Source organism: Ambystoma mexicanum, chromosome 2p (genome assembly GCF_040938575.1).
Source record: "Ambystoma mexicanum isolate Mex_15411 chromosome 2p, UKY_AmexF1_1, whole genome shotgun sequence".
Classification (NCBI taxonomy): Eukaryota; Metazoa; Chordata; class Amphibia; order Caudata; family Ambystomatidae; genus Ambystoma; species Ambystoma mexicanum.
Window position 1 is genome coordinate 152018572 of NC_090923.1, and position 11834 is coordinate 152030405.

Here is an 11834-nt window from a genome sequence, read left to right on the forward strand (position 1 = left end):
GTTGAGTCCCGAGAGCCCACTGGAGGGATCTCATTCTCAGGCGAGCCTCTGGCCCAGGAAAACGCAGGATGCTATGAGACTGCGCAACCAAAAAAGGCTGGAAAACGCTGGGCACTCTGGAATTTGGTGACCACCTGCAGAATCTGTTGAGCCCTCACCTCGGATGGCAAGGCTTTCCACCCGAGGAAGCATCCAGGACTGCTCCAATAAATTAGAGTCTTTGAGATGGTATGTGTGAGTTTGTGGAGAGTGGCAGGTTACGCTGAGTTGTTCACAGGCTTGTTCGTGTGAACAGGCCCCGATCAGCCAATCATCCAGGTAGGGGTAGACGTGAAACCCCCACTACTGACACTCGCTGCCACCACTGCCATTAATTTGGTAAAAACCCTAAGGTGGAGGTCAGCCCGAATGGTAGAACTCGAAACTCATAATGAGAACGCCAACCTGAACCTAAGGTATTCTGTGCTTGTGATGGATAGGCACATGAAAGTGAGCATCCTGAAGGTCCAATGACGCCATCCAGTCTTGAAGTTGGAGAGCCTTTCTGAGGAACTTGTTCAAGTTTCTTAAGTCCAAGATGGGTCTCAATCCTCCATCCTTTTTTGGGATCAGAAAATATGGGGAGTACCAACTATTGTTCTTCCCCGCCACAAGTAACAGTTCAATAGCACATTTCTATAGCAGGGTCAACATTTCCTGCACAAGGAGCGGATGCAGAACTTTGAAAGAGTTTGTCCCTGGTGGATGATCCTGAGGCCTTTTTTGAAAAGGTAGGCCGTAGCCTTGTGCTACGGTTTCTAGTGTCCAAGCACCCAAAGTAATGCACCACCATTCTTTCAAATGCTGAGTAAGTCCCCCCCCCCCACCAGCGTCTTGTGAGTCAAGGCAGAGTGGTTTTGAAGCGGCGGCTGAGGTTAAAACTGCTGCTGCTTGAGCCACGAGGGAATCTTCTCTGACCTTTGAATGTCTTGTCCTCTTCCAACTGAGTAGAATCGAAAGGACTTACCCCTTCAAGCCGATGAACCGGAGTAAGATACAATATAGCATTTATAACACACCTATACACAGGTGTTGCAAGGCACGGCACGACGAGGCAAGGGAGGGGGGACAGTGACAATGATCTTACTAGGCCAAGTGACATCAAGACCGTGCAAGGGGAGGAAAAAATGTCCGGGGAGGGGGCAGTTGTACATGGGATAAAAACAAGAAATGTGGCAAGTAGGTGCAATGGCAATTGCAGACAGCAGATGTCCAAAAGTGCAGGTAGCGGGACTGTAGGGTTACAGATACAGACCCAAGTGCAAGGTTTGCCAGGAGGCAGTGCAGGTGTTCAACTGGGCAGGCAGGGACATTGGCCTGAAATCAAAGGGTAGCCAGGTGTCCAGTGCAGTACCAGTCAGGAAATCAGCGGAAGAGAGAAGGCAGTCTTGAGGTGCTTCCAGAAATACATATGGGTCTCAAGGTTCAGAAAGGCAGGGAGGCTGTTTCAAAGGGAAGCCCCAGACGAAGAAAGATCTACCACAAACTCGTTGCTTGGAGACACGACTGACCCTGAGGGAGTTGGAGGTGGAGGAGTGAAGAGCTCGAGTAGGAATGTATTTACGAAGAGAGAGTTGGAGGTATTGAGGAACTAGTCCCCAGGAGGCCTTGTGGACACTTCAGAGGGTCTTGAACTTAATCCTTGCAGCCACTGGTAGCCAATGCAGAGATTTCATTGCTGGAGGGATACAATCACTGGGCTTGAGGCCAAGGCTCGCAGACCCGTTCTGGATGAGCTGCGGAGAATATAAGCAGGCAGATTTAGTAAGAGGCTGTTGTAGTAGTCAAGCCTAGCGAGAACCAGAGCTCTAGAGACAGCACACTTCTGGGGCAAGGAGAGGAAAGGAAGAATGCCTCTGAGGAGGTGCAATTGGTAGTTTGTCAGAGATGTGAGGAGTGGGGAGTCAAAGATGACCCCAATGTTCTCAGGTGGGAGCAGGCAGAGGGCCAAGGGAGGCTGGCCAGAGAGTGACAGGAAAGGAGGGTGCAGGTGTGCTGATGAGGAGAATCGGTGTCTTACTAGCATCAAGGCAGAGATCGTTGGCGGCACACCACTACTGGATAGCAGACAGTCATAGATAGGAGAAGAGGTGGTAGAGGGGAGCCTGAAAACAAGCAGAGTCATGCGCATAGCACTGAAAGTTGGAGCAGAACGCGGCAAGGCGGTGGGCGAGAGGTGCCAGGTATTGGTTGAACAGCCAGGGAGAAAGGTTAGACGCCTGGGGAACACCGCAGGTACAGAGTGAGATAGAGGAAACAAGTGTTGAGGCTGCCTAAGATGGCACTAAGATTTAGCTGCCGCTTTCGAGGTCGGCAGCTTTTCCAAACTCATCAGCCTTACTGCCAAACAGCCTCAAGCCGTCAAAGGGCATGTTGAGGACTGCACATCTGGTGCAAATCCAGACTTCAACCACACAAATCTCCGCTAGTTGCCATGGAACTGCTGATGCGGTCTGCAGCATACAGACCGGACTGAAAGCATTCCCACATTGCTTTCTTATCATCCTTGATAGCCAGGAAGCCGTGCCTTTCTTCCCCTTCCAGGATGTGGTCAGCCGCCATAGCTACCCAGTCTCACAGGGTAAACATGAATTTTGACAAGGCACAAGTTGTGTTTGCTGATTTTAAAGCCATACTACCAGCAGCAACTATTTTTTTCGCCCAGGCATCCACTCTCTTATCATCCCTATCACGAGGAATAGAAGGGTATGCTGATTGGTCGCTGTAGCAGCTTGAAGCACTGGTGTTGGGTGTTTTGTAAAGTACTCTGGATCACTGCTGGAAAGCATATGGTTTTTTTTTGCACAATTTTTATTTACTGCAGCCGCAGTCTCGGTCGTCTCCCAATTTGTTGAGACCCTGAGAAATGTGGAAAGGGAAAATGTAATCTCTTTGGGGACCCTGATCCAAAATATGTTAGGTCATTCTGTTCGAAAGGTGTAGGCTTGTTCCAACCTACACATCCTACCACCTTGCTCCTTAGCTGCCTATATGAGGAGTCAGCATTGTCAGTAGGATCTGGCTTACCAAATTCCAGTTCTGGAGAGGTATCTGTATCACTGTCCGATTGTAGGTCATCATTCAAATCTTTTACCTAGTCTCTTTTGAAATCAACTCCACTGGTAAATTAGGGGTGCCATATTGTAACCCAAATGGTGGTGTTTTATCTACTGAAGGCTCATTGTATTCATAGATTCAGGTTAAAAATGTAAAAGTCTTTCTTTGGCATGGGTTTGCAAACCTTTTCCCGAATTACTATTGGCTTCGACAACTTAGAAAAAAATCACTGACAACGACTTTGAAGTTGGAGTCTTTTGTAGAGTCGCTAGCGAGGGAGTCCGAGTTGTTGACTTTTTTATGCTTTTTCTAAGAAACCCTCAAGGGACTAGATTCCCAACTTATTGAAGCCCTTGACAATTTCTCATCAGATTGAGATTCTTCGATCCACAGTCTTGGCACTTCTTGAAGCCCATTTCAGAAGCATGCCATAATTCTTTGAAGAGTTAGTTCGTAAAAACAGAACTGAAGCCAACAGGCGCTGCATGCGCCATTTATACTGATGTCGATTTCCTTCGAGGGCTTCCTTTCGACGACTCGACGAGATGGCACACAGCACTCCCTGTGGAAAATAAATCCAAAGCAGCAAAAGCTGGAAGGATAATTATCATAAGACTAGGATTACGTGGGAGGACAATCCATTAGAAGACTTTATCCTTTAGACAGATCTGTTAACAACAGAGTAATGACATGCATTACTTACCGTAATAGAATTTCTGATTATATGTGCTTAGAGTCACATGCTGTGCATATAGTCTGACATCTAGTGGTAACCGCAGAGTATTGCATTTTGTCTTTCGAGGATCGAAAGGGGAACGTCAAAATGGGCGTGCCTATACCACTATCCCTAATGTGACAGTGTACCCAAAAATCCCTCACGCGTCGAGGTCCCTCCGATTGCAGAAATGCTATTACGGCAAGTAATGCATGTCTTCTGATGCTTGTGAATCTGCTTAGAATCGCATGCTGTGCATAGACTAGCAAGCAGTTACCAGAGCTGGTGGTGGAATGTGAGAAGGAACAGTAGTGAAAAGATTTTAGTACTGCTTGTCCCACCTGAGAATCAGACCTAGAGTGAGCGTCTTGGCAATAGTGTTTTGTAAAGGTGTGTACAGAACTCCTGGTTGCCGTTCTGCAAATGGACCGAGAGGAACATTTGCAATGAATGCTATGGAAGCCCTGCTACCCCGAGTAGAGTGTGCTATAGGCTTGAAGGTCAAATATCTCTTGGCAAGAGTGTAGCAGAGTGTGATGCAATTGGCAATCCATCTTGAGATGGCAGATTTAGAGGCAGGGTCCCCGTCACTACCAGCTCCCACTGAAACGAAAAACTGGTTGGTTTTCCTTAGTGGTTTAGTTCTTTCCAGATAGTACATGACTGCCCTGCGCACATCCAGTGTGGCTTCTCTCCACCACGTTAATGGGGTTCTGGAAGAATGTGTGTAGTTCTATGAACTGGTTCACATGGAACTTAAAATACATTTGGGCCCAAAGCATGGGCGAGTGTGCACAGAACCACCTTCTCTCTGAATTGTAACGCAAGGGTCTAGAATTGAAAGGAGCTGTAGTTCACCGACTCTTCTTATTGAAGTGACTGTCACTAGGAAGGCAGTCTTGTAAGTGAGTGCTTTGAAGCTTGCCTTGAAGCATAGATTCAAAGTGAGACCCCATAAATCTGGTTAATACCATGTTTAGGTCCCATCCGGGAGCAGGGTTAGAAATAGGGGGATGAATTCATTTAACGCCTTCCGTGAAAGCTTTAACTACTGGGATCTTCCACCACAACACCTTCCGCTGAGACGTGGTATAGGATGAAAGCACATCTAAGTGGACTGTCAGGGAATAAACTAGACCAGAGTCTAGTAGATGAGTCAGGTATACTACAATAGGAGTACAAGAGCAGTCAGTGGGGTTGATGCTCTTGGAATTACACCAGATGACAAAGTGTTTCCATTTATTAGAGAAGCAAGAAAGCCTAACACCAGAACATTGCTACTCCAAGTATATCCATGCATCTGAGGAAGTTGGATGCCCGAACTCTATGACCTCCGGACACAGGCCACCAAGTTTAGAGTCTGCAGGCATGGGTGAAGTGTTTTCCCCCCCTTGTCCTGAGAAAGCATGTTGTATGGGCAATGTAGTTTCATTGGAGGAGAGAGTGACATCTCCATCAGATGGGAGAACCAGGGTTGGCAGGCCCACATAGGGGCCACCAATATCATGGTGACTGCTTCCTGGTGCATCTTGTGCACAATCTTGTTGAATAGGGGAGTTGGGGGGTGGACGGGCATAAGCAAATTTCCCTGACCATGTTATCCAGAGACCGTTCCCTGTGGATCAGTTCTGTGGGTACCTAGAGGCGTAATCTGGGCATTGCGAGTTGTCCAGAGTTGCGAACAAGTCGATCTCTGTGAAAACCCATTCTGCAAAAACATTGGAGACGATGTCTACGTGTAGTCGCCATTCATACTCCAAGGGTAGTGGGAAGTCTCTGCTGAAAACGTCTGTCAGAAGATGGCGTTCCCCTGGAACATTGAGACGGTAGGAATATCTTGTGTTTGAGATCCCACTTCCAAATGTTCTGTGACAGTTTGTATAGACCTGGAGAGTGAGTGGCCCCTTGCTTGTTCAGGTAGTACATGGCCGTGTTGCTATCCGTGAAGACTAGTAATGTATTTCCCTACAGCTGTGTTGGAAAAGCCTTCAGAGCTTTGAACACTGCTAACAGCTTCAACAGATATATGTGGTTGGATGCTACTGCTGGGGACCAAAACGCCATGCGCCATCTGCTGGAGGGGCACCCCCACCCTGTGAGAGGTGAGTGTTGTGAGAGTGGCTTGTACTACGGGGGTGGTGAAGGTCTTCCCCTTCAAGAGGTTTTCCCCTCAACCACCACTGCAGAGAGAGAACGTGGGCTGCCGAGATCGTCCCATTGTCCGCTGGCCTGACACCACTGGCTGTTGAGCCACTCAAATGGGGCGAAGGCACAAACGTGCATCGAGGTAAGGATATACTGGGATGGATTGCCTGCGTAGGCGAGCTATTGCAACTTCCAGTACCTTTGTAAACACTGTTGTGGCTGAGGCAATGCCGAAGAGAAGAAACTTGAACGGATGGTGTTTGTTTTCGATCCTGAACCTTAGGTATTTCCTGTGTGCCGGCAACATTGAAATATGAAAGTATGCATCTTTCATGACCAATGTTGCCATGTAATACGCTTGCGTTAGCAGAGGGATTACTTCTTGCAGCGTTATCAATCGAAACTTTGGTGGTTTGACAAATTTGTTTGCCGGGCGCAGGTCTAGCACAGGGCGCATGGTGAGATCCTTTTTGGGTAGAAGGAAGTACACTGAATCAATACCCTTGTATACCTGTAGAACGGGGACGACTTTGATTGCGCCCTTTTTCTGCAGGCTGGACCTCTTGCAGCAGGATCTTGAGGTGTTCCGTTGTTAAGACATCTGGACTTTGATGTTCTGAATCGGGAAAGCCGGCTTAACTCTATGCAAGAACACTGGCCGACAGTCTTGAGCACCCACTGGTCTGTGGTAATCCCCTCCCATGCATAAAAATGATGTTATACATCCTTCGACCGGGGAGGCATCAGAGGTGACCCGGATCTGTGAGTCATTTCTGACAGGAGGCCTGGGAGCCTCTAGGGGTGGCATTGCGGCCCCTTCCTTTCCCACGGCACTGTCCTCTAGGTGAATACCGATTTGAGGCAGCAGACCCTTGTCCTGAAGACCATGCGTTACCCATTCCATACTGGTTATGTGGGGAACGTGAATAGGACTGTCCGCGAAAGGAGCGGCGAGAACTCCCATCTCATGTTCTTTTTTCGCAGTTTCCAGCACCTCATCTGCAGCTTTGCGGAACAGGTTAAAGTCAAGTCTGTTAATGAGACGCTTGTGTCTGCGGTTTGAGCCCCGAGTTCTTTAACCAGGCGTGCCTCTTTAAAAGGGTACCTTGTGCCGAAGTTCTCCCTGTAGTCCACAGCATCTAGGGTGTTTTTAAAGATATGATGATTTACTTGTCTACCCTCCGACACAATTGTGAGCAGGCGTGAACGTGCTGGTTCGGGGGACCTCCTGTAGCAGGTTCCACTGAACATCACAATAGCTGGCCAACAGCATGGTATTGTTGGCAATCCTGGTGGAATACACTGCCTCAGTAGTGACACGCTTTCCATGGCATACAGTTTTTTTGCAGTCCTTGTCCGGTGGTGCCTCATCCGTGGGCAAGGGTACCCCTGCCCTCTTTCTTGTTGTAGTGACCACATGAGAATCTGGGGTGGCATGTCCCTGAATATAAAGAGGGTCTGTAGAGGGGCAAAAAAGTTTCTCCACCCGTGGGTTCACAGCCCTGGTCTGTGAAGGTGTCGGTAAAGAAGGGGTGATGGGCCACTTAACGGATTTAAGCAAAGGGATAGCCTGACTGGCAGGTGGCTTTTCCTTTAGAACATCCTCCACGAAGTCAGAGTCCTGCACCGCTTCTTGCATGACTATTTTTAAATGTTAGACTGCTTTTTTAAGAATGGCATTAAATTCCATCTGGTCGTCTATGGGAAATGCCTGTCGCAGAGGTGGGGAGGCGGGTGGATCCATGCATATTGTATCAGGATTCAGGGTATGGGTAGGTGACAACCATGGTGGGTTATCCACCGGTGGCTCATCTCCCCAATCTGGGGCCTGGTCAGTGGGATCCTCAAAGGAATCATCCTCTTGTAAAAAGGGGTCCTGAGGAACCTCTTCTTGATCCATCAGGTCAAAGATTTAGAAACTTTGGGGTACAGGTCCTCCTCACTAGGCCTCTTGGGTGTGGTAAATCTTTCTGAGAAGTCTACAAACTTTGAAAGCCTATTCACACACCCCTCAAACCTATCCCTGGTCCATAAGGGGGAACCAGAAAGGTCCAGAGGGGGACAGGGCTCCTCTTGTGGATCTACCTGCTTAGAACGTTGATTTGTTTGCGAGTCTTGGCTAAAGGCTGGGGGCTCTCAGCAAAGTCTTCCTGGACATGTGGACGCGTCTTTCCTTAGTCTTATTGTCCGGGCGAAACAAACTTTGCGAGACTTGAGGATGTTCGCAGTCTCCTGAAAGGGTTTCGGCTGTTCAAGCGGCTTTGCCGTAGATTTAGACATGGCCGGAACCTTAAGCGTCAGAGCACTCTTAAGAGACATCTCGATAGCCTTGTGACTTTTGGTGATGACGCCCTTCTCTGTGGAGTGCCCAGACACATGCCACTTACGCAGATGCTGGTAGGGGTAGGGCTGCCAAGGCTCTTGTTCTGGTTGGCTACCTCCCCTCTTGCTCCCCCCCCCCCGTCCACTGGCGATGAGGACGAACATCTGGGTAGAATCAAACACTGCAGCCCTCCCAAGCCTTTTGCCACCATTCCATCAACCCCCACCCCTCCTTTCATAGCACTTCTATCTGCTATAGTCGCATCTCTCCTATTATTTTGACTGAGCCTAAGATTAACTATAGCATGAAGAGTGGCAAACAGATGACCATTAGGGCGCGGTGGGACACATGAACAATGAAGAGCAATACCATGAGGGAACCACAGCGGTATAGACTTCTGTAGATGCTTGGTTTAACCTATGCAATAAACACCAAAGACAGACTGCTTACTGGAGGGATGCAGCCCATGAGATCCACCCTCATATCACCACCAGGGGGACTATCGTTTAGCAGCCTCGCCTCCCTGGCCTCATGGGAAAGAGCTACCTCTGGAGAACAGCATCTATTGAATCGTCACAGTACGGAGTTCGTTCAGTTAAAGCACTCCTGTTGATCAGAAACAATTAAAATCATTAAGAAATTACAGGACAGCGTTCATAGGGATTACCCTTCAGCGTTCAACTATTCTAATGTGAATAGCTTTTTCTCACGAGTGCTGCCTACTGTGAATGGGCAGTTCAATTATGGAGGTGTAGACAGTATCTTAATAGTGATCATCTGATAAGTTCAATGATCTAATGGCAAACAGTTAAACTAAAAAAACAAATTAACAAAGAAAAGATTGCAAGAAGATTTTCTAGGAGATAAAAACCATCTACCAAGCATCGGGAGGAATCCTATAGAGGTCAGAAAGTAGCCTTAAGGAAATACTTTGGATGGCTGAAATATCTTTCAAAAAATGTATCCTTATGAAAATAAACTCCAATGAATGTGAAAACAAGAGTAGAATGTTAGTGAAGGATAGATTAGGGACCTATTAAATAGTTCCCAACAACCTGTTGACCATGCAATAAATAGGGTGGGATGGAAGGTACGAACATTAAAAAAAAAGTACTTAATTTACCTAGATAGTTAAAGAGCAAATTAAGTCCCATGGGTGATGAGCAACAAAGATCAACATATTTAGTTATGTAACCTGCTGTCTCTACAAAAATATTAAAGGACTATAAGATCACTCCTAGCCAGGGAGCGGGTTCAAAGGGAAACCAACTAGGCAACCAACAATGCTTTACGTAGAACCTCCAAACACTAATTTGCCCCCACGGAGGTGTGTGAATGAGACCTTCCTAGAATTGTACAAAAATTGCATAAAAGGTATTGCGACAAGTTAAGGAACCTGACCTTGTCAAGAGCAGATGGGAACCCCTCTGAGCCTGGCGTGGGAGGCCTACAAGGACGGAAGCCAGAATCAGTCCTACCTAATGGTATGGAGGAGGGTGAACGTGGTTGAAGAGGTGCCCAAATCCTGTTGCCTCCCCAAATGCCACTCTACACATGCGCATTATCCATATGCCTCATCCCATGCTGCTTATTACACAAGCTCTCCATGTCCTTTGTTTCAGAACTAAAAACACTACATAAAAAGCCAAAGAGACAAAAAAAAAGCACAACTCATACCATACGCTGTGCAGGTGCGAAATGAAAAACGAGAGCAGGTGAAAGTCATACTGGAGAGCACATGAGGCTCCCTGGCAGGCTGCACACCCCCTAACTCAGCACTAAAGCAAACCTCAGCAGAAACCACTAGGTTTCTAGACTGTCAAGCACCTCCAAAGGCTGTACTCATCTTAAGGGAATGCCGGTCAGGGGCGCCACCGCCCCTCTCCCCTCCACCCCCCTGACTTGGACGCTGTACAACCAGGACACCCATTGTTTTTCAGCGGGGAGAGGGCAGGGTTAACGTGCTATATAAACATTGGGTGGTGAAGGCAGGGCCAGCCAAATCAGAGGACATGACAGGGTTTAAAAAGACCCCAGGAAGAATGAAGTGTGGGTTGAACAAATAAGGTCAGAGGAAGAGGGAGGCCAAGAGACCAGCACGAGGTAGAACAGTGGGAAAAGTGTAGTACTGTTTAGTGAGCAATTGAGATTACGGGGGGGGGGGTCGGGTGTACGGAGTAAATATGAAGTGGTTACACAGCGAAAGCAGTGGAACGGGGGGTGGTGGGGAGACTGGCCAGGAGTAGTAGGGTGGAGGATGGCGTAATATCAAAAGGCGTAGAAGGAGTCAGACACATCAGCAGGACAGAGGAGTGGGACACAGGGAGTAGTAGCGAAGATGGGTGTAGGAGAGTGGTGAGAGGAGAACATCTTTGCCAGATACACTTCAGGATTCCTTAGCCATAGCACATGTGAGAAGAAGCAAAATAGACTAGCATATTATTTTTGCATGAAAGAGAAAAACAAAAACGGTTTCTAAGGACAGAAAAATTAATTCTTAAAAATGAGTGACTGAACAGGAGCTCAGATTTTACTTTCAATTTCCTGTTACCACCTACCGATCCAAAGTTCTCTGCGCTGAAACTACGTTTGTGTTCAAATAAAAAAAAAAAATGACATCCACCCTTCTATGCAAACAAGGACTCTTATCGAAAGAACAATTGCAAAAACACAAAGATTCACCAAAGATGACCCTAGGCAAGCAAAACCGACTTCATAGCACCTTCTTTCCCCAATTACAAAAATGGATTGATGCCCATGCACTGAAAACAGGGTGAATGGATCTACAAAATATTCTAGAAATAGTAAGGGAGAGAAACCGAGGAGAATCTAAAAAGGCTTCATATATTAGAGTAAAAAATCAAAACTGTTACATGTCAAATTATTAAAGTCGTAAACATGGGCATAGAACCATGCTGCAGTGAGGGGGGAATCAACCTACTGCTAAAACAAAACACAAACATAATGGTGGTCCATATAATATACCTGATGGTACACAGCATGGCACAGTACCAGCCAAGTAATTTCAAAGTACTACCAGCACAACTATTTTAGTTGCTAATAAAAGTATTCCCGATTTTAAAATGCTAGGCAAAGCAACTAGCTAAAACTGAGCAAAAACGATATTTACATAAGGAATTTAAGCATACCATGGGGGGAAGCTAGTTGCAAAGGACTGCATCACTGACATTAAATTTAATAAAACCCCTCCTGAGAACACAGTGCATCTGAGAACTGCATTACGCTTCTGTTACCAACATGTTTTCAATACGATATGTACACTATTCTCAGTGTTGATGGTTAATCCAGAACTAAAATACTCAATACATTATTTATTATACAGAGCAGTCCATGCCACACAACCTTGCAGGCTGCTGATAGTTTACGCCTTACATTCAACATCTTTGACCAATACCAATAATTCTACCTCCTTCATGGTAAAACACATGGTAATGGATACAAAACAGGTCTGAGGTCAGCCTTCAGAAAAGCTGTAGATTGATCCCCAATGAAGGGTGATCTAAATCCATCAGTCTTCGGGAGACAACTAAATAT

At 46.8% G+C, this 11834-nt stretch overlaps 1 protein-coding gene across 3 annotated transcripts in view; it reads right to left on the reverse strand.

Annotated features, from left to right (window-relative positions):
• LOC138566296 (zinc finger X-linked protein ZXDA-like) overlaps positions 1 to 11834 on the reverse strand; it is a 566179-nt gene that overhangs the window by 337279 nt on the left and 217066 nt on the right. The gene's annotated exons all lie outside the window — the stretch shown is intronic.